The sequence below is a fragment of the Gekko japonicus genome, unplaced genomic scaffold (assembly GCF_001447785.1).
Source record: "Gekko japonicus isolate JY-2015 unplaced genomic scaffold, Gekko_japonicus_V1.1 scaffold172, whole genome shotgun sequence".
Lineage (NCBI taxonomy): Eukaryota > Metazoa > Chordata > Lepidosauria > Squamata > Gekkonidae > Gekko > Gekko japonicus.
The window spans coordinates 1,640,126-1,660,780 of record NW_015162479.1 but is presented as its reverse complement, the minus strand read 5'-3'; positions in this window follow the sequence as shown (position 1 = coordinate 1,660,780).

The window sequence follows — 20,655 nt, the reverse complement described above, 5'->3', positions numbered from 1 at the left end:
TGGCCAAATGATTAAATAAGATTACTGTATCTATCTTATAGGCTTTAAGTCAAGAACAGAAGCAGGCTCTCTCTCTCTCGCTCTCTCACTGCTACAAAGACATTGTGATTTCAGATTGCCTTTTCATCAGTTTGGGACTCTGGGATATAGAAGATTCCATGGTGATATACCAAGACTATCTGTTAGGTCAGTGGTGGCGAACCTATGGCACGGGTGCCAGAGGTGGCACTCAGAGCCCTCTCTGTGGGCACGCATGCCATCGCCCCAGCCAGGCCCAGACCATCATTAAAGTGTCGAATTCTCTGCCAAATAATTTTAAGTAAATGAAAGCATTTGGGATTGCTTTCCTTACTTTGTTTGGATCATCTTAAATTAATGTATGGGTTGTTTTTTTAAAGTTAAACTTCAGTATTCAGGTTAAATTGCTGTGTTGGCACTTTGCGATAAATAAGTGGGTTTTGGGTCGCAGTTTGGGCACTCGGTCTCTAAAAGGTTCTTAGCAAGAAACTGCAAGTAGATAAATAGGTACCGCTTCGGTGGGAAGGTAACAGCGTTCCTTGCGCCTCGGCATCTAGTCATGCTGGCCACATGACCACGGAAATGTCTTTGGACAACGCTGGCCCTTCGGCTTGGAAAGAAGATGAGCACCGCATCCCTAGAGTTGGATTCGACTGGCTTTCGAGCAAGGGAAACCTTTACCTTTACCTACACTACCCAAAGGAGTCTCAGAGTGGCTTACAATCTCCTTCCCTTCCTCTCCCCACAACAGACACCCTGTGAGGAAGGTGGGGCTGAGAGAGCTCTGACAGAAACTGCTCTTTCCAGAACAGCTCTGAGAGAACTTGTGACTGACCCAATGTCACACCAGCAGCTGCATGTGGAGGAGTAGGGAATCAAACCCAGAGAAGAAGGAGAAGGAGGAGAGTTGGGTTTACACCCTGCTCTTCACTCAGAGCTTACAATCTCCTTCCCTTCCTCTCTCCACAACACCCTGTGAGGTAGGTATGGCTGGGAGAGCTCTGAGAGAACTGCTCTTGATAGAACAGCTCTGCTTGCATGTGGAGAAGGGGGGGAATCAAGCCCAGTTCTCCAGATTAGAGTCCGCCGCTCTTAACCACGACACCAAACCGAAGCTGAATGATGGAAGATCCAGGACAGACACAAAGAAGTACTCCTTCACAGAGTGCATACTTAAACCATGGAACTCACTGCCACAGGATGTGGTGATGGCTGTCAGCTCTGAAGGCTTTAAAAGGGAAGTGGACAGATTTCATGGCTGCTAGTCATGATGGATATCCACTCCCTCCAGGACCAGAGGCAGCATGCCTCTTTGTATCACTTGCTGGCCCTGACCTGGTTGGCCCAGGCTGGCCTGATCTCGGAAGCCGAGCATGGTTGGCCCTGGTTAGAATTTGGACGGGAGACAATGAAGGAAGCCCAGGGCTGCAACACAGAGGCAGGCAATGAGAAACCACCTCTGAACGTCTCTTGCCTCACAAACCCTTTGGGGGTCGCCATACGTCATCTGTAACTTGATGGCACTTTCCTCCACCACCGTCAGTTGCTGGGGAACACGGGCAGAAGGATGCTGCCGCAGTCATCCAGCTTGTGGACTTCCAGCTGGTCAGCCCCTGTGTGAACAGAATGCTGGACCCGATGGGCCTTTGGTCTGATCCAGCAGGGCTCTACTTAAGTGCTGGTGGGATATTGCTCTATTACTGGCCAATGGGAAGCATCGCACAAAGGGAGGCCCGGCTTTTCCACGCAGCATCATGACGCTGTTGCTTTGGGCTCCAGATTCCCACGAAGGCTTCATCTTCCTGTCTTCAGTCTTTACTTCCCGTCGCAAGGAACTTCCCCCCCCCAAAAAACCCCCAATTTATTAGGATATGATAAACGTTCAAACATACAACAAAGTTTATGTCATACATCCTTTTTCCTCTTACCCCCACCCTTTCATGGCTTCCCACAGTGCTCCAACCTCCTGCTCATCTCTTAGATCTTTTACATATCTTCCTTTTTTAAAAAAATATTCAAACTCTACGGGTAACACATTTTTCAATTGTTGTTCTTATACACTTATCCATTTCTATTATTCCTTCTATTTCAATAATTTTCAAAACAAAGCAGATTGTCCTTTACATCCCAATACTTTTCTAGATAAGTCTCTGAAATCTTTCCAATCTTCGAAAAATTCTTCTGCTTCCAAATTTTTAAGTTTCCTCGTCATTTTGTCCATTTCGACCATAAAAAGTAACTTCTTTATCCAATCTCCAATTTCAGGTGTTTTATCTTGTTTCTGTCGCAAGGAACTTTTGTTTCAGCTGTTTGTTTTGGGTATTTGAAGTGCTGAGATGTGTTTGTCCTGTTAAAAAAGGTACAGATTAGGCAAGCTATATCCAAAATAAACGAAGCCCTTTTAAAATGCCCCTGCTTTCAGCTGGAGAGAGCTCAGTTGGCCCTACCATGAAGCGGCCCATCTCAAGAGGCAGACTGAGACGTTCCGAAGGACAGCAGAGTGGGAGGTTGGCAGACCTGACCCGTGGGGTGCAAATCCATGATAGGAAACATCTTCTGCACTAGCCCGTTAAAACGGGACTGCGCCCCATGTTAATTACAGAGAAAGGGGATGCCGTTGGGATTTTTCATCTCAGTCACCACAATATTTTAGGACTTTTCCTGATTCGTTGTTGAATTTCCCCTGAAATTCAGTGGGCCAGAACTGCATTACCAGCTAAGGACCAGATCTTGAAAGAGATGACATCTGTGAGGCTTTAACTTTAACTATAAACTTGCACCGGATGATGTTGCTGTATTTTACTGATGTTTTAATTTTTGTATATTGTACATTGTTTACTAAATTTGTATGGAACCCGCCCGTAGCCGGCTGTGCAGGGAGGGCGGGATACAAATGGAATAAAATAAATGAATAAATAAAATCTCTGGGCCTTAGATATGCTTAACTTTGTCTGTCTCGTGTCCAAAAACTCTCATTTCCCTCTGTCCTTTCCTCACTTGTGGGATCATACAATCAGCTGGACTTCTGAGTCTGCTCCTTTAAAACAGCCCCCTCCATGAAATCTTCTACCTGGAGCATCACTCCCCAATTACTCGCTAACTTCCATTAATAATCTGAGCCTTGCCAGTGACATTTCGAAGAAGACACTGAAACCCAGGGTTTGTCCTCGAGTGCAAACCACCTATGCAAACCTCCCACACGTTTTGAGCAGTGCAACGTTACCACCGGAGGAGCAGGTTTCTCCTTCATGCTCAGTGTGTTTGGAGGTGTCCCTCAGAACTGAGCCTGCAATGTGCCCTGCCTAGCTAATAAAAGTTTCACCTAAAACCTGGGATCAGAAGGGATTAACACCCAACAGCTACTTTCACTGATGGGACCAGAATAGAATCCACGCGATCAACGGATCTTTCTTGCACGGCAGTCTATAGCTGGAGAGTATATCAAACATAGCCAGGCAATTCTGCTCAGATATGATCTGTAGTGAACAGCAGAGATGACCACAAACAAATAACAAAATAAATCCCAAATAAATCCCAAGATTTTGGTGAAATAAGGAAAAGGGGAAATAGTAACAGCAGAAAGAACAAGAAGGCAATAAGTTGTTAATGACATCTGCATTTTCTGTACTGAGCCGGCCTTGGCTGGGAAGGGTGAGGTATAAATTTGATAATAAATAAATAAATAAGCACGCATGGCTTCAGAAAGGTATCGTGGGATCCAGGTTGCCAACTCTGAGTTGGGAAATTCCTGGAGATTTAGGGGTGGAGCCTGGGGTGGGGTTTGGGAAAAGGAGGGACCTTGATAGTGAGGTGATGCCATAAGGTCTACCCAAGAAGCCATTTTTCTCCAGGTGAACTGATCTATTTAGTCTGGGGATATAATGTAATTCCAGGAGATCTCCAGGCACCACCTGGAGGTTGGCAACACAAGGTCCGGGGCAAGGCATAAGCTGAGGGCCCTTCTGCTCCACGCCCTCCAGACTGGTAGATAACAATGCACAGTGATATATGTGGCATATGAACATAACAGAAGTATTATGAACTTCAGCACAGGGTATTTAATGAGGAATGCCAATTCACTAGATAGGTAAACAGGCTTCCTCTTTGACCCTGTATACCACTGCCCTGAAGATCAAAGGTGAAAGATCAGGCATGACTAACCCTTGTTTTCCCACTAGATTTAGGTAATATGAACCAATCCCTTGGGCAGCTTGTCAGCTTTTTTGGGCCCCAAGGCAATTTCCCCCTTTGTCCCCCATCTCTGCACCCCAGCAAATGAGTGGCAACCACAGCTAGACATATTAAAACCCACCTTTCATGTTCTTCTTCTTCTTCCTCCCAAAGCTGTCTGAGTGCTCAGTTTTCCTATGTTCGCCTATCTCTTTCAGTTCCATAAACAGCTCTGACCAAGACTAGAAGTCTGAATTAAGCGAGACAGTCAGCCACTTCAAGGACCTGTTAACACTTTGAGGAATTTCACATTACCCTTTTTAAGCCGGTTTGAAGCAGTTTTCGATCCGTCATGGAGTAAACATAGGGCTGCCATTTCACACATGGCTTTCCCCTACTGGTAAACAGCTGGATCTGAAGCGGTTTGCCATTTCAGACTGCACTGCTTTTCCCCGCTTTTCCCCACTGTTTTTTGCCCACGTGGGCGAAAAACGGCAGGGAAAAGCGTTTCGGATCCGGGAGAAGAAACTGAAGACTACTTGGAAGTGGTTTACAGGTAAAATGGTTCAGCCCCATTTCCTGAATGGGACAGAAGCGTTTGTGTGTGAAAGTACAAATATATTCCGGTAGTTCTGTCTGAAATGTCAGACCAGAAACCGTTTGGGAACTGTTTCTGAACCGGAATATATCGCCTGTCTGAAATTCCTCATATTAGATTATATCAACAGCAGAATGTGAAGGAGCATTCAGGGCTATGAACATTAGATACTCAAATACTGCTACGACGTGTGCTCATTCTGATGGGCTGGTCCTCTGCCACAAGTTTATAAACCAGGTTATGGGGAACAATGATTGGGAAAGGAACTGACTACACTTCTTGCCATAACCTTCCAGCAAGGAAGTACATACATAACCAACAGTCACCTGGAAATGTTTCTGAAGGTTTCCTGGAACCACATGTAGTAATGGGTTTGACTTAGGGTGGGACCTGGGGATTCCCCAGAATTACAGCTCATCTCCAGACTACAGAAACTGGTTTTACCGTAGAGTTTTTGCCCACCAGGGCATCGCTGGTATGATGATGTCACTAGTTCCGGTGTGACGCCAGTTATGAGGCCTGGGCATTTCTTTTTCTCCAGGAAAGTCCCCTCCCCATCCCTCACCAGTTGCCTGGCAACCCTACTGACCCAGCGGGGCTCTTCTTATGTCCTTATGACCCTTCTTAAACTGACTGATCTTTCCACAGCTGGACCCTTATCTCAACCGGGCAGGTTCCTAGAAAGACCAGGGGAATGCCTGTGGGCATGCAAACTACTGTTCTCAGAATTTGTACGCCCATTATTGTTTGCACTACAGGACTGGATTAGTCATGATGCTACCACAACAGGGCTCCAAGTTGCATTCACCTCCCAGAACAGTTCTTCTACAAGTGTGGGCTGTTACAGATAGGTGTAGAATGGCAAGGGAGACACACTCTGCGCACGCCCAGATATACTGCTTTAGTATCACTGCACATGCTCCAGAGTTGAACACTGGCACAGACATCCAGCGGCTGAACTCTCCCTAGCCAGCCCTCCTCACACTGAATCCCTGCAGTGGAGCATAAAGGGTTAGAACATTGGAAGAACACAGCTGGTGAGTTTTCAAGGAGAGGAAAGGGGTCGGAGCAGAGGTTGCAGAGCATTCTTACCAGTCAGGGCCAGTGCGACCCCTGCCGCAGAGCCTCCCAACCACGTGATGCCAGTGAAGAACATGCAGGTGGCATGCAAAAGTGGCACCCCTGGGGGTCACAGTGGTGGCATGCCCATCTGCACCTACCATACAACCCAGCACCATCAGAGAAAGGACATACGGTGACTGGGAAGGACGCACACAGGCGGGGATGTTTGTGGGCTGGAAGGACAGCATAGCAGGGGGCAGGGCTTCGTCATGTGCCCCACCCCACCCCCGTACCTCACCCGGGGGGAACTGCAATTCCCCGCGATCCCCCCCGAAATGACCTCTGACATAACTGATGAGTTTTCAAGGAGAGGAAAGGGGTCAGAGCAGAGGTTGCTGAGCATTCTTACCAGTCAGGGCCAGTGCGACCCCCTGCCGCAGAGCCTCCCAACCACGTGATGCTAGTGAAGAACATGCAGGTGGCATGCAAAAGTGGCACCCCTGGGGGACACAGTGGTGGCATGCCCATCTGCACATACCATACAACCCAGCACCATCAGAGAAAGGACATACGGTCACTGGGAAGGACACCCACAGGCGGGGATGTTTGTGGGCTGGAAAGACAGCATAAGCACTAAGCAGCGATCCCAGTGGTGGTCAGAGGATGGGGAGGGGGTGCCCAGAGCCCTCTCTACTGGTGGCCTTCCAAAACTAGCCCTGTCAGCACTGCTAAATATTATCACCACCACAGGAAGAGATATGCAGTGAAGTGAATTACAACAGAGGAAGCTGTTGGAGGTTCCAGATGTGATGTCTCCTGTATCAGACCTCCAGACTTCATGGCAAGAGAGGCTAGATGGCTAGATAGGCAAACTGACCTTTCTTCCTGTCTTTACTCTTCTGCCACTGTCCCCTCTGAAATGCAGATCGTGTTCTCAGGGACAATTTCCCCTTCCTTCCATTCTCTCTCAGTTGTGTCTTCGTCATGAAGACGATGTCTCTCCCTGCGCGCGCCAAGAGACAGACATGCAGTCCTCTCTTGGAGCCGTGAGGCAGATGAGCCTCTTGCCATCTGCTTCCATCCTTTAGCTAGTAAGTTAGTACTCTGTCATGTCCCTACTCTTTCCTATCCAAAGTGGACTTCTCAAGTAAAGATAGAAGTATTTCTCTTCTAACCTTGCGACGTGGCTCTGTGTAGCTTTGTAAGCTGAGTAACCTGGTGAAGAGCCGCTCCCGCATCTGTAGCTTTATTTAAACACTCTGCTAACTAGTGGTGACTGGACTAACCACACCGGTTACCCCACGATAGAAGGTAGGACACAGTGGGATACCATCCCTTTCAGCATGTTTGGGGTCTTGTGCGTCTTAAGGGGAAGACTCTGAGTTTGCTCCCCACTTCTCATCACCCCCCTCCTTTCCCCCCCAGGTGTTTTACAGTTCCTGCCATCTCAGAGCATCTCATGATTCCAGATCGCAGAAGAGCGAGACAAGTTGCAATCATGCAGACCAACACGTCAAGATTCCTTAGGGAGGGACTGCTGGGAAGGAGGCAGCTCTGTACAGGAATACCACAAGGCCTGCCCAGGTACTGCCAGGGGGCATGACCACTCTGTTCTCTGTTTCCACCGGTTTTACAATAGAAAAAGCAACCTGCTTTCTCAACCCAAATGGCCCGGCAAGGAGAGCGACTGCCACGTCAACCTTCTTGTGCATCTCGCCGGCAAAGTTGGGGGGGGGGGGGGAATGGTTATAAAATTGCCCGTCTAAAAAACAGGCAGTCGTTTTTCAGATCCGGTTCCTTCGCATATTTGCCCATACAATCCACCATGTAGATAACCTAGGCAAAAGATAAGGTGACAACGCCTACAACGCCTTATGTAAGCTGTCCTGAGCCTGCCTCGGTGGGGAGGGTGGGGTAAAAAATCAAAGAAAAAAAAAAATACAAGAATTACAAAGAATTTGGAATACGCAGAGAGAACACCCACCACTCAGTTAGTCTTAGTCTTAAAGGTTAGTCTTAAAGGAAGGGACGGATTTAGACTTGCTGAGGCCCTAAGCTATACAAAACCCAGAGCCCCCCTACTGTTTTAAATTACATCAGCTGGTCTCAGAAAAATGTAAAATATATACGCCTTTTTAATATTTGAAATCATTTTTTATATTGTGTTTTTATTCGAGGCCCCAGCAGATTGCGAGGCCCTAAGCTGTAGCTTATTTAGCTTATGCGTAATTCCGGCCCTGCTTAAAGGTGCTATTTGTTAGTCTTAAAGGTGCTATTTGAACTCTTGGACTATTTTGCAGCAACAGACTAACACAGCTACCTCGGGGAAGCTCCTGGATGGGGCTGGGAGTCCTTGCGGAGGCCACGTGGAGTGGCCTCGGCCAGGCAGAGGGGGAGGACGCCAACTTACCCTCCTGCTTCTTCCTCCTGCTGCAACAGAATGAGGCTGGAAAAAGGGGGCGGCCAGAAGAAGGGGCGGGGGTTCGTCGTGTGCCCCGCCCCCTGCACCTCACCCGGGGGAACTGCGATCCCCCGCGATCCCCCCCAAATCGACCTCTGGTTTTGATATGATAAAACCATAGTGTTTTGGGGAAATCCTAGAGCATTGCACTGTAGTGATGATGACACTTCTGGGTTTGCACCAGAAGTTCTGTGACAACTATCCCCCCCCCCCAGCAATTTCCCCGTCACCCTTCTGCTGAGTAGCACTGTTCATCTGGGCTGCAGGTCTATTGCTGTAGCAGGAAAGTAGTCCAAAACCAAACAAAGGTTAGTGGAAAGGAGGGCCAATATAAAAACTATTAATAAAAAGAGGTACATGTATTTATTAATATCAAATTAAAACATATATAGGGGCCCAATTACAACCAATATACATAAACCTTAATCATAACCAGGGCTAAAAAAATGACCTGACGCGTTTCGGCCGAATCGGCCTTCCTCAGAGGTCATACGAACTTACCCTCCCTCTTCTCCTGCCTCCTCCTGGCTGAATGAGGGCCGGAAGTGGGGCGGGCGGAAGCAGGGGGCGGGGCTTCGTCGTGTGCCCCACCCCCGCACCTCACCCGGGGGAACGGCGATCCCCCACAATCCCCCCTGAATCGACCTCTGGGTATAATGTTATAATGTCCACCCTTTAAAGCAGCTAATTTCTGTTGTTTGGAGCCCAACTGTAATTCCAGGAGAACTGAAGCTGGCAACCCTGATTCAGGGATATGTGTGACCTGAGGCACTGAGAGCCAGTCTGGTGTAGTGGTTAAGTGTGCAAACACTAATCTGGGAGAACAGGGTTTGATTCCCCACTCCTCCACTTGCACCTGCTGGATGACCTTGGGCAAGCCATAGCTCTGATAAGAGCTGTCCTTGAAAAAGAGCAGTTTCTGTCAAGAGCTCTCTCAGCCCCATCTACCTCACAGGGTGTCTGTTGTGGGGAGGGGGAAGGGAAAGGCGTTTGTAAGCCGCTCTGAGACTCCGAGTGAAGGGCGGGGTATAAATCCAATCTCCTCCTCCTCTTCCTCTTCTTCTTCGTAGGCCTGTTGGACCTCCACTGTGCTTCTTGTAAGTCAAAGTGTACTGTAGAACACACCTAACTCTCCTCCATGGTTGACCTTCTGCAAGGTTAGAGGCTGGGAGTGGCTGTCAAGCCGCCTTTCAAGGAAGCCTAGTCCACCAAAGACTCTCATTAATTGTGGGGAATTTCAGACAGGCACTTTCTCCCGGTAGGGAACCGATTCTCAACCGGGTGCTGGTCTGTCATTTCAGACAGAACCCGGTTGAGAATCGGTTCCCTACCGGGATCTGACTGCCATTTCACACTCAAAAGTCTCTGTTCCGTATAGGAACCGGGAGGGAAGCGATTTACCTGTCAACCGCTTCCGAGGAGTCTCCCGTTCCCTCTCCCGGTTCCGATACGGTTCTTTCCCGCCTTTTTTCGGCCGCGCGGGCTTTTTTTTTTTTAAACATTCGGCTTATATCGATATATCGATATAACGCTATACCGATCCCATTGGAATACATTGGAATACTGGTATATCGATATATAGCTATAAGACGGACTTTTAAAAAAAAAAAAACATGGGGAAACAAAGCGGTGCGTGTGTGAAACGCCGAACCGCTTCTGAATCGGCTCCTTTCCGGTAGGGGCAAGCCGTGTGTGAAACGGCAGCCCTCTACCGGTTCATCTGCAAACGGAAGACTCCCGGCTTGAAACCGGGAGAAGACGGGTAATGTGAAATTCCCCAGCATTTTGGGGGGGGGTGTTGAGAGATTTCTATGCCCCTGCTCAGAACCACACCTCTCAGGGCTCCTTCTCCTGACAAGACAGTTGCTAATGGTCAGTGCCTTCCTCCCCACACCCCACACCTCAAGTCCTGAGGTTCTTCTCTCTCTATTAATTCAATGTGTCACTTTCCCATCCGTGCAGTTGTGTTGGCCCAAACTTGCTGAGAAGCGACATGCAAATAGAAGCCAAAAGCCTTGATGTTCCAATCCGGATTTGGCCCTCGGCAAAACAACCTGAACATTACCAGGAAACTGCTTGGCTTCAGTGCTTCGTTTTTCATATGAGAAGCACTGAGCTTCAAGTAGGCTTGCCAAGTCCCCCCGGGGGGCGGGGAAAACCCCGCCCCAGAGGCCTGTTCCCCGCCGCCAGCGGATCGGGCCCCGGGGGGAACCCGACCCAGACGTGCACGTCACTCGGAAGTGACGCGACCACGCCGGGCACGCTGGGGGCGGGGCCACAGTCATCCGAGGGAAAACGCTATGTTTTTCCCTCGGATGGTCGTGGCCCCACCCCCAGTGTGCCCAGCGTGGTCGTGTCACTTCCGAGTGATGTGGATGCGGGGGGTGCGCGCACACACTCCAGCCGCCAGCTGGGAGTCCCCCACTGCAGCGAAAATCAGACTTGGCAACCCTAGCTTCAAGCCCTGCCTGGCTAGGCCCTCAAAGGACCATTCTGTGTGCATTTCCTACAGGAAAAACAATTCTAGGCAGAGAAAAATAGGAACTGGACACATTCTGAGTTCATTACTTGTTTGTAAGAAGCTGCAGCCGGAGTTTCTTTGCTGCTTTTTCATATCCAAAACTAATTTCCTTGTAGGATATCTCTAACTACTTACAAATAAGATTGTACCTGTTTAATGTGTATGAGATAGTCTCTGTAGGTTTTCTGTACCGAAAGCCCTGAAATTAATACACTTCCCTCATCATTTTTCTCTAAGAATTTGTACAATACTGTATACTTTCTCAAATATTAAACACAATTCATTTATTGAAGTATACAGTGTTAACAGAATCCTTAATAGCCCTCCAAAACTGGAAATATTTGATATTGGCATTGCTGTTTTAATTTACTCACTAGTCCAAACTAAACAGTTTGATAGGGCACATATGCGCATTTTCAATTAATAATTCTGAGGAAGTATTAAGTGCCTCTTCCCATGAATGTTTATTCTTAGGGCATAGCCATTGTTTGCTAATTAAACATGCTCTTATTTGCTGGGCAAATGAGGTTAAAAGGTGCCAGAACAGTTGTTTCTAGAACTGTGGAGAAGACAAGGAGAAAGCCACATGCTATCCTTTAGGGGATGAGTAAGGAGCTGCGGTGGCTCAAGTGGTTAAGACGCTGAACTGCAGGCTGTGGAAGGTCGGTAGTTCAGCAGTTCGAGACCCGGGTGCCGCATGACGGAGTGAGCTCCCGTCTCTAGTTCCAGCTCCTGCCAACCTAGCAGTTTGAAAGCAAGAAATTGCAAGGAGATAAATAGGGACCACTTCAGTGGGAAGGTAACGGCGTTCCGTGTGCCTTGGTGTTTACTCATGCCGGCCACATGACCACGGAAACGTCTTCGGACAGCGCTGGCTCTTCGGCTTTGAAACGGAGATGAGCACCACAACCCTAGAGTTGGACTCGACTGGCTTTCGAGCAAGGGAACCTTTACCTTTACCTAGCTAAAGCCTAACTTATGCAATCCACAGATCACAGTGTGTCACAAGGGGGGAAATGGAGAGACCAGCCCTTGAATGTCCAATTACCTCAAACAAGCCAAACCAGATCCTGTACCAAGCAACAATCCCCTGGGTCACAAGCAACTGGAGTCAATTCCTTACTGAGCTTCATTGTGGCGTTTGAGATTTTGACATGATTCACACCAGTGCAACGGGGTGTTGGTGGGGATCCTTGGATATAGAGCCATGTACATGCAAAACCTTACTAACCCCCGACAGTGTTGGGCTTTCATGCTCGCACAGGATATTTTCCCATCAGCTGTTCTCTCAGGCAGATATCACAATATCCCCTTTGAGAACAGATTATGTAAATATTGTTCACTGGAACATAAGAACATAAGAGAAGCCAATGTGGGATCAGGCCAATGGCCCATCCAGTCCAACACTCTGTCACACACTGGCCAAAAATACCAGGTGCCATTCAGTTACTCATATTCTGCTTCACTGCCCTATGTTTCGTAAGATTTGTCAGCAATATTTCAAACCTCTCTGGTTCTCCAGAAAGAATTACCCAGTATTTACTTGCTGATAAATCCTCTCGATTGACAGAATTAGTGGCTGAGTACTTGGCTACAGTACCGCACAAGTGTTATCCTTCTCTAGGTAAAGCCAATGAATAATTGTCTGGTTTTGCTTTTAGGCATTGTTCTCTTGATATTAATCTAATTATCCTTTTAGATTGTACTTTTTATCTGATTTTATCCATCTTAGACCCTGTTTGTATCTCATTCTAATTTACCCTTATATGACATTAAAGGTTATAACTTATGGATTTGAATTTGATCCTTGGATATATGTGCTCCTTCTCCTCCCTTCACACATGCTCAGTAGACTTTTACCTTCACAGCAAACCAAAATGTGTTACTTCATCCAAATCAAAGATTTTAATAAATTCCAAGTCAGGTAAAACCTCACTGAAATCCTGGTTAGAAGGGAAGAGAACAAGCCATCGTTTGTGAGGCAAACAGAAGGACAAACTATGGCTTTCCATACAAGGGGAAATCTTTCATTTCTGATTTGTTTATCTGTACCTGAAGAAGGCAGAGAACACATGGACTCGTGGATTCCAAGGCTTGTTCCTGTAACAACATACCATGCGCAGTGGTCACACTGAGGACTGAGTCACACATTACAAACTCCACATGACTGACCTGTGGCCATGACAAGAATTCTGGATCAGACATATGCCTGGAGCTCCATGCCAGGGATTCAATTCTCAGGTCACATGGGCCAAATTCAGATTGGGACTGTGGCATGTGGGGAGAACAGCCTTTATCCTCCCCACCATGTGCCATTTTCTCAACCTAAAATGGTCCCCAGGGAGCTGCTATTTGCACTGTTGGGGTTACATGTACTCATAGTGCCACAGAACTTTTCTCACCTGGGCAAATAATCTCTCTCTCTCTCTCTCTCCCCCACCCCCAATGAGGTCAAATTGGGCCTCAGCACAGAACTTGAGGTGTCCATCTGTTGGCAGTCTACATGTTCACTACACAGGCTTTGTAATGTGTGATTCAGCAGGGGCAGTTTTAACCAATGAGCAGGGACAGTTTTAACCAATGAGCAACAGAGGCAGCTACCCTGGGCCGCCCATGACCCCCCCCCCCCCAAAGGGGGGGGGGGGGGGGACAGCTTCACAGTAGTGGCCATTCACATGCACCTTGTGTGAGGATCAGACATCCAGTTTCTGGTGGTGGCTTCAGCTCCCACCTGCCTCACACACGGCGAGGGCCAACCTTGTTTGAAACCCAGTGGCAGGGGTTAGGCACCGCATGGTAGTGATGGTGGCAATGATCCTGGGGGCCCATCCTGGATTTTTGCCCAGGGCCCCAGTTTTCTGCGTCTAAGGCACAAATTCCCATATAGCCCTTCCTCTGTTTCTGCAGCTAAGGCACAAATTTCCTTATAGCCCTTCCTCTTGATTATGATCTGAGACAACAGAATTGCCCTTTCTGACGGAGAAGGTGGGGAGATAAAAAGAGGGCTGACGCAGAACAAGAAAGAAAGTGAAGTCTGCAGCCTATGAGCCATTTTGCGAAAGCAGGCTGGTCTGGAGATCAGCTGTTAATTCTGGGAGGTCTCCAGGTCTTACCTGGAGGTTGGCAATCCTAGTTTGTATTATTGAATCTCTGCAAGCCAGCTACTGAAACAGCAACCCGAGCAGCCTGATTGACGACTCGGATTAGTATTAAACTTTGAATTCATTCCCTACTTACCATCTCCTCGGTGGCTGTGGGCTTCTACCTTCTTTATCAAACCACCCGCTTGTTATTCATCGCTGTAATTGCTGGAATCCAGGAGGGTTAGCAGAGAAGTTACAAACCCTGGAATTGCCTTCCAGGCCTTGGTACAGAGGCACACAACTGGCTGCTGTCCTATTGCAGTTATCATTATGCATGATTGTTTTAATTACATGCTAATCAAGCCTCTGTGTGAGGCTCAGGCCAGGAGACCTGCACACTTGGGGTGGCAACCCCTGACGAATTCCCTGTCGTTGCAGGAGGACAAACTGAATGGAAGAAGGAACTCCAAGCAGCTCCAGCCGGCAAAGGAGCACCACAGCTCAGAATCCCCTCTGCTCTTAGGAATCAGGTGATCTCAGGTAGCCAATCCCAGGTCTGCTATAAAGCTCCCAGGGGCCATTGTACCCCCCCCCCCCCCAGGCTGGGCAACTTGTAGGAAACTTTCTCTGATCTGGCTGCTCACCTGCCCACCCTGGAGCAAAAATCACCCATCTGGGCTAACTCCCAAGGCAACTGTTACAGAAAAAGAACTCACTGCCACTTGATATTCTCTGTCTAGCTGTGGTATCCCCTGGTACTTTGGAATAAATAATTATAAACCTCCCAGTGTACAATGGCTAGAAACTTCTTTTATTAACAATGAAAAGGGACAAAAGCAAGAAACCTGGGTTCGGTTTACAGTTCGGATTACAGCAGCACTAGAGGAGGACGGAGAGCTACTTCTAATTGCATGGGGCAAAGAAGAGGAAGAGGAGGAGGAGATTGGATTTATACCCTGCCCTTCACTCGGAGTCTCAGAGCGGCTTACAAACTCCTTTCCCTTCCCCTCCCCACAACAGACACCCTGTGAGGTGGGCGGGGCTGAGAGAGCTCTGAGAGAAACTGCTTTTTCAGAAACAGCTCTGACAGAACTATGGCTTGCCCAAGGTCCTCCAGCAGCTGCAAATGGAGGAGTGGGGAATCAAACCCGATTCTCCCAGATTAGCGTCCCCGCACTTAACCACTACACCAAACTGGCTCTCAGAGAGACTGGTTGCTCCTGAGGGACCATCTGTATGCCCACCCCTGCTTTCAGATCTGCCTCTCCAAAGTGGCAGTCTGCTCTGATGGGAAAACTTTGAATTCATTCCCTACTTACCATCTCCTCGGTGGCATGAATCTGTGTGTTTTCCAGTAAGAGTCCATTACAGGTGTTTTCAACTATGAAAAAGGCATGGCAGGAAAGGGTTAAACCTCATATAAATCCCAGTCTCCAAAGCAGCTACCTTGAGCTGCAAATAAGCATTTTAAAACTCACCACCACCACACCAGTTTTTCACAACAAGATTGGTGTGGCTCTAGAATAGGAAGGCCTGGATTCAGATCTCTATTCAGACCTGAAGCTTACTGGATGATCTTGGGCCAGTCACCTTCAACCTAACGTACCTCATAGGGTTGTTGTGAGAATAAAACAGAGGCAGGGTCGGGGAGAACCATGTATGCCACCCTGTGCTCAGAATAAAGGTAAAATGAAAATGTGATAGATCAATAGATTGATTTTGAATTTTTAACATTTTCTTCTGAATTTTTAAGGGAATATGGGAAAATGCTTAAAATATAATTACAAAAACACAATATAAAGGGCAGTTTTACAGATATTAAGGACATCCCTTGATCAAAATACATATATAAAAGAGCATATGGCATAATAGCTTAAAGAATATATGGCATGATGGCATAATGACTTAGAAATATATATGGCATAATGGCTTAAAGAATCAGTATAATAACCTATTTGACATATTCTACCATTTTCTCATCATAACAGTCATATAAAAATAATGCCCTTAATATTTCATAGTAAATTGTATAGTATTATCATATAATATTAAACCATTCAAATGTATAACTACAGAGATTTGTTACAATAATCATAGAAAACTCACCAGTTATTTTCAAATTTATCTTTCAGTCTTTGATTAATGTAGTTTGTCATTTTTGCCATAACTGCATATTCTTGCATCTTGTCTATCCAATTCTCAAGAGTTGGCCAGCCCTCAATTTTCCACTTAGCTGCAAATACTACTCTTGCTGCAGTTAACATGTATCTGAACAATTCATGCATTGTTCTTTCTGCATTCACTGTTAGAATTCCTAGTCGCATTGTCTCTGGTGACATAGAAAATTTAATATTCAATTTTTTGAAAATTTCAATATGTATTTCTGTCCAATATTTGCTAGGTTTTTTTGTAAGACCACCACATATGGTAAAAGGTACCATCTATCTCTTTACACTTCCAACACAATCCTTTATAGTTTTTATCCATCTTCACAATGTCTTTTGGGGTAACGTACCAGCAGTAGAACGAACATTTTATACGAATTTTCTCTAAGTGCTCGACTCACTGTAAATTTTATATATTTCATCAATAGTTGTTCCCATTGCTGGAATAAAATCTCGTTTCCAAAGTTTTGTGACCATTTCACCATACATGTCTTGATTTGTTCTGTTTCTGTATCATATTGTAGAAGAAGTTTGTAGATATGTCCTAGAAGATGATCTTTTTTATTCAATATTATCTTTTCAAATTGGGTCAAATGCCTTAGTGTATCTCCTTCTCCATGCATATCGTCTTTAAGCCTTCATGAAAGTTGAAGATATGTTAACCATTGTGTCTTTTTCCCTTCTTTATTAATAACTTGCCAAGATTTGATTTTCCCATATTTATTGATCATATCTTGATATGTTATAAACTCGTTCTTTTTCCTCTCAGGTTTGTCGTGATAAGCATCCAGTGGTGACATTAAAGGTGATATTGGGGGACTTATTCTTGTATTAAGCGACCACCAATTTTTCAGCAAACTATCTCTAATAATGTGGCCAGTACTTCTCATAATTTTTAAAGATGTTTTCCCAGTTGTTTTACTCCAAAGATGTCTATGTAAGCCATCAGACAAATCTGCTGCTTCCAATTTCATCAACCCTTCATTCGGATTTTTTATCCAGTCATAAATCCAAACCAGGCAGGCTGTTTGATAGTACAGCTTGATATCAGGGACCGGTAGTCCTCTTCTTCTTTTTTTTAATCTTGTAAAACTTTAAATCTAACCCTCGGTTTTTTGCCGTTCTATATAAATGTGTTTATCTGTCTTTCCCAGTCTTTCACTATCTTGTTGTGTATCTCAATTGGTAACATCTGAAATAGAAAATTAATTTTTGGGAGAATATTCATTTTTATTGCAGAAATTTCTCCTTGCCAAGACAAGTTTAGATTAGACCATCTCTCCAAATCCTCTTGAATTTTCTTCTGAACTATTTCATAGTTATCTTGAGAGAGTGTTTCTTTCCCCCCCAGACATATTTATTCCCAAATCTTTAACTGAGTTAGTAAACAAATCACAGCCAGTGGCTGTTTTAATGTTATCTTCTAATATTTTTGGTCTTGTTTGATTTTAGTAGCAAAATTTTCAGCATCTAGGAAGATAAAGACCACTTTTACTTCTTTATTTTGAACAAGTTCCACTGCATCAATTATAAAATGAAGATTGTCTTTCCTATATCGCTTTGGAACAAAACTGGTTTGATCTGGGCAAATTATTTTTATTATGCATTTCTTAAGTCGCTCTGCCATTGTTGAGGCAAAAAGTTTATAATCCACATTTAACAATGCTATAGGTCTATAAGATTGTGGTAGCACCGGATCATTCCCTTCATTATGAATTAAAGTTCTATGTGCCTCTTGCCAGGTTTGTGGTATGGTTTTCCACAAAGAACTGTTTAAAAGCACTTCCTGATCATTTCTTACTTCATCTTCAATTTCTATTCCCCTTTTATATCAATGTTGTACAATTAAACCAGTCTAAAGGTAATGGTAATTTTTAATCCAAAAAGTTAAAAAAGGGATCTTTTTGAGAAAAAACTGGATACTTTAATCCACCATCTCAGTCTAATAATTTCTGTTAATTCTGATAACCTTGCAATTAGTCAGACTCTAAGTAACCAAGATTTGACATTCAACACTTTCCCCCCCAGCTTATTACTATCAATTTCTTGGCAGCAGATAAATATCATAGCATAGATTTGTGTTTATGTAATATATGAGCTGCTATAACCCCAAGAGATATTACTTTTTGATCTTCTGGAAGCTAAATGTTTATAATCTGCTCTATTTCATTTAAGATTTTATTCTAAAAGCAGATCCATCGAATCTGCATTTGTTAGCCTACATTTCTAGCACATAACTGTAGTTTTATTGATGGTATTTTACAGTTTGATTTTATTGTAAACTAGCTCAAATACACTGTGTGCAAAGGCAGGATATAAATATCTCTCCTATATAATAATCCTATTTTGGGGTGGCAAGATTCCATGCTCTCCCTCAGCTATTGGCCCGTCAGCCGCTACTCAAGAGTACTCACGTACCATTGGCTGGGGGCTGGGTCAGCTCCTCTTCTCTGCCCACTCCCCCTTCAGCCACTGCCCTGTCAGAATTACTGGCAAACGGCTTTCTCTCTTGACAAAGACGCTTTTCCTGTGTGGGACTAACTGTTCCCTCAGTGGCTGTTGGTAGGTGTTATGAAATGGCAGTTACCTGTGTTTGTAAGATGGCTGTGGTTCTTTGTTTAAAATGTTCCCCAATAAGGATAATTGAGCTGTAGTTCCAGAGCGGGGCCTGTAGAGGTATCACTCACTGGGTTGAATGGGGCTTCCTCATCTGCTGGCCTACAGTTCCCAGCTGCCCCAAGGCCAAAAAGTATGGGAAAGCAGGGATTGTCCCAAGGCAGTCTTCGTCCCTGGAAGCAGCAGAAATTCAGCCACTCTACAGTCGGCTGGACTGGGAAATGAATGGAAGTTTCCCTGCTCTCTTGGGCAAGAGAAAGAGGCTGAAGTACAGGTGAGCCCACAACCTCCAGAGGTAGAGTATTCTGTGTAGCGAAAGAGGATTAATTGTGTTTAACCCCTTTTGATTTTATGTCCTGTTGGTTCATAGTGTGTGCTTACTCCTAGAGTGTGTGCGCGCTCCACAACTGTGTAAACAGTTAAATAATTCTTTTATTTGGGCTAATAATTTGTGTTGTGCTCTGACCACATAGTCTCTCCTGGTCTGCACAGTACCAAAGGGAAGGGGTAGCCCAGGGAAGCAAGGAAAGGCCAGACCCTTGGGTTGCCAGATTTCCAGGGATCCCCCAAAGATTGGGGATTCTATCTCCAAATAGGGAGATTTGGCCAGAGGGGTCTTACTGTCCCTCTAAAAAGGCAGTGACGATTCCGTGAGTGGTGGCAGCAAACTTCAGGAGTGAGATACGCCCACGGGATGAGGGTGGGAGGCAAACAGCTGAGTTGTAAACTGGAGCCCGTTTTGCCATAGCAGGCAACCTAGCTTGGTTAAGACAAAGGAAACCCTTTTCAGGCCTTTGTGAGGAACTAATTGGGGCCAGTCCTGACTAGGTTGCCAGCTCCAGATAGGGAGATTCCTGGAGATTTTCTGGTAGACTCTATGGAAGCCAGGGTTTGGGGAGTGGAGAGGCCTCAGCTGAACAGAATGCCATACAGCCCACCTTCCAAAGCATTTATTTTCTCCAGGTGGGACAGTTCAGTTGTGATACCTGGTGATCTTCAGGCTCCACCTGGAGGTTGGCTGCCCTACGCGTAGCAGTCAGTGCTTCAAAGCAGGGTCTGCTAGATCCAGGTTCTTGCTGTAGAAGCTGAGTGGGTGATTTTAAACCAGTCACAGACTTTATTTATTTATTCATTCATTTATTTATTACTTTCTATTTATAACCCACCTTGCCAAGGCAAACTAGCTCAAGGTGGCGTACTTTCAGCTAACCTACCTCACAGGGTTGTTGTGCAAGTCAAAAGGAGGAGAGGAGAATTATGTAAGCTGCTTTGGTTCCCATTGCAGAGAAAGACTACTTTTCCTCCTGGGAAACCATTATTGCCAATCTCCAGGTGAGGGCTGGAGATCACTCAGAATTACAACTGCTCTCCAGATGGCAGAGATCAGTTCCCCTGGAGAAAATGGTGGACTCTGTGGCAGTCAGGGCTTCAGAACATGGAAGAGGCTGCAGGTGTGTATGTGGGGAAATGGAAAGCTGAAGAGAGAAGGGGAAATAAAGGTAGGTTGATGATTGGCTGGGGAGGAGATAGGGTTGCCAACTCCAGGTAGGAAATTCCTGGATATTTGAGGGATGGAACCTGGAGAAGGTGAGGTTTGAGGAGGGGTGGGATCTCAGACAGGTACAATGCCATAGACTCCACCCTCCCAACCAGCCATTCCCTTCTGGGGAACCACTGTTGCCAATCTCAGGAGGGGGTGGAAGTCACTCAGAATTACAACTGATTTCCAGGGGGGAGGGGGGAGGAGATGCAAAGCTGAAATCAGAGGGGCAGATAATGGCAGGTTGATGCTTGGCTGGGAAGGAGATAGGGTTGCCAACTCCAGGTTGGGAAATTTATGCAGATTTGATGGGTGAAGCCTGGAGAGGGTGAGGTTTAAGGAGGGGTGGGACCTCAGACAGGTACAGTGCCATAGACTCCACCCTCCAAACCAGCCATTTCTTCCTGGGTAACAATTGTTG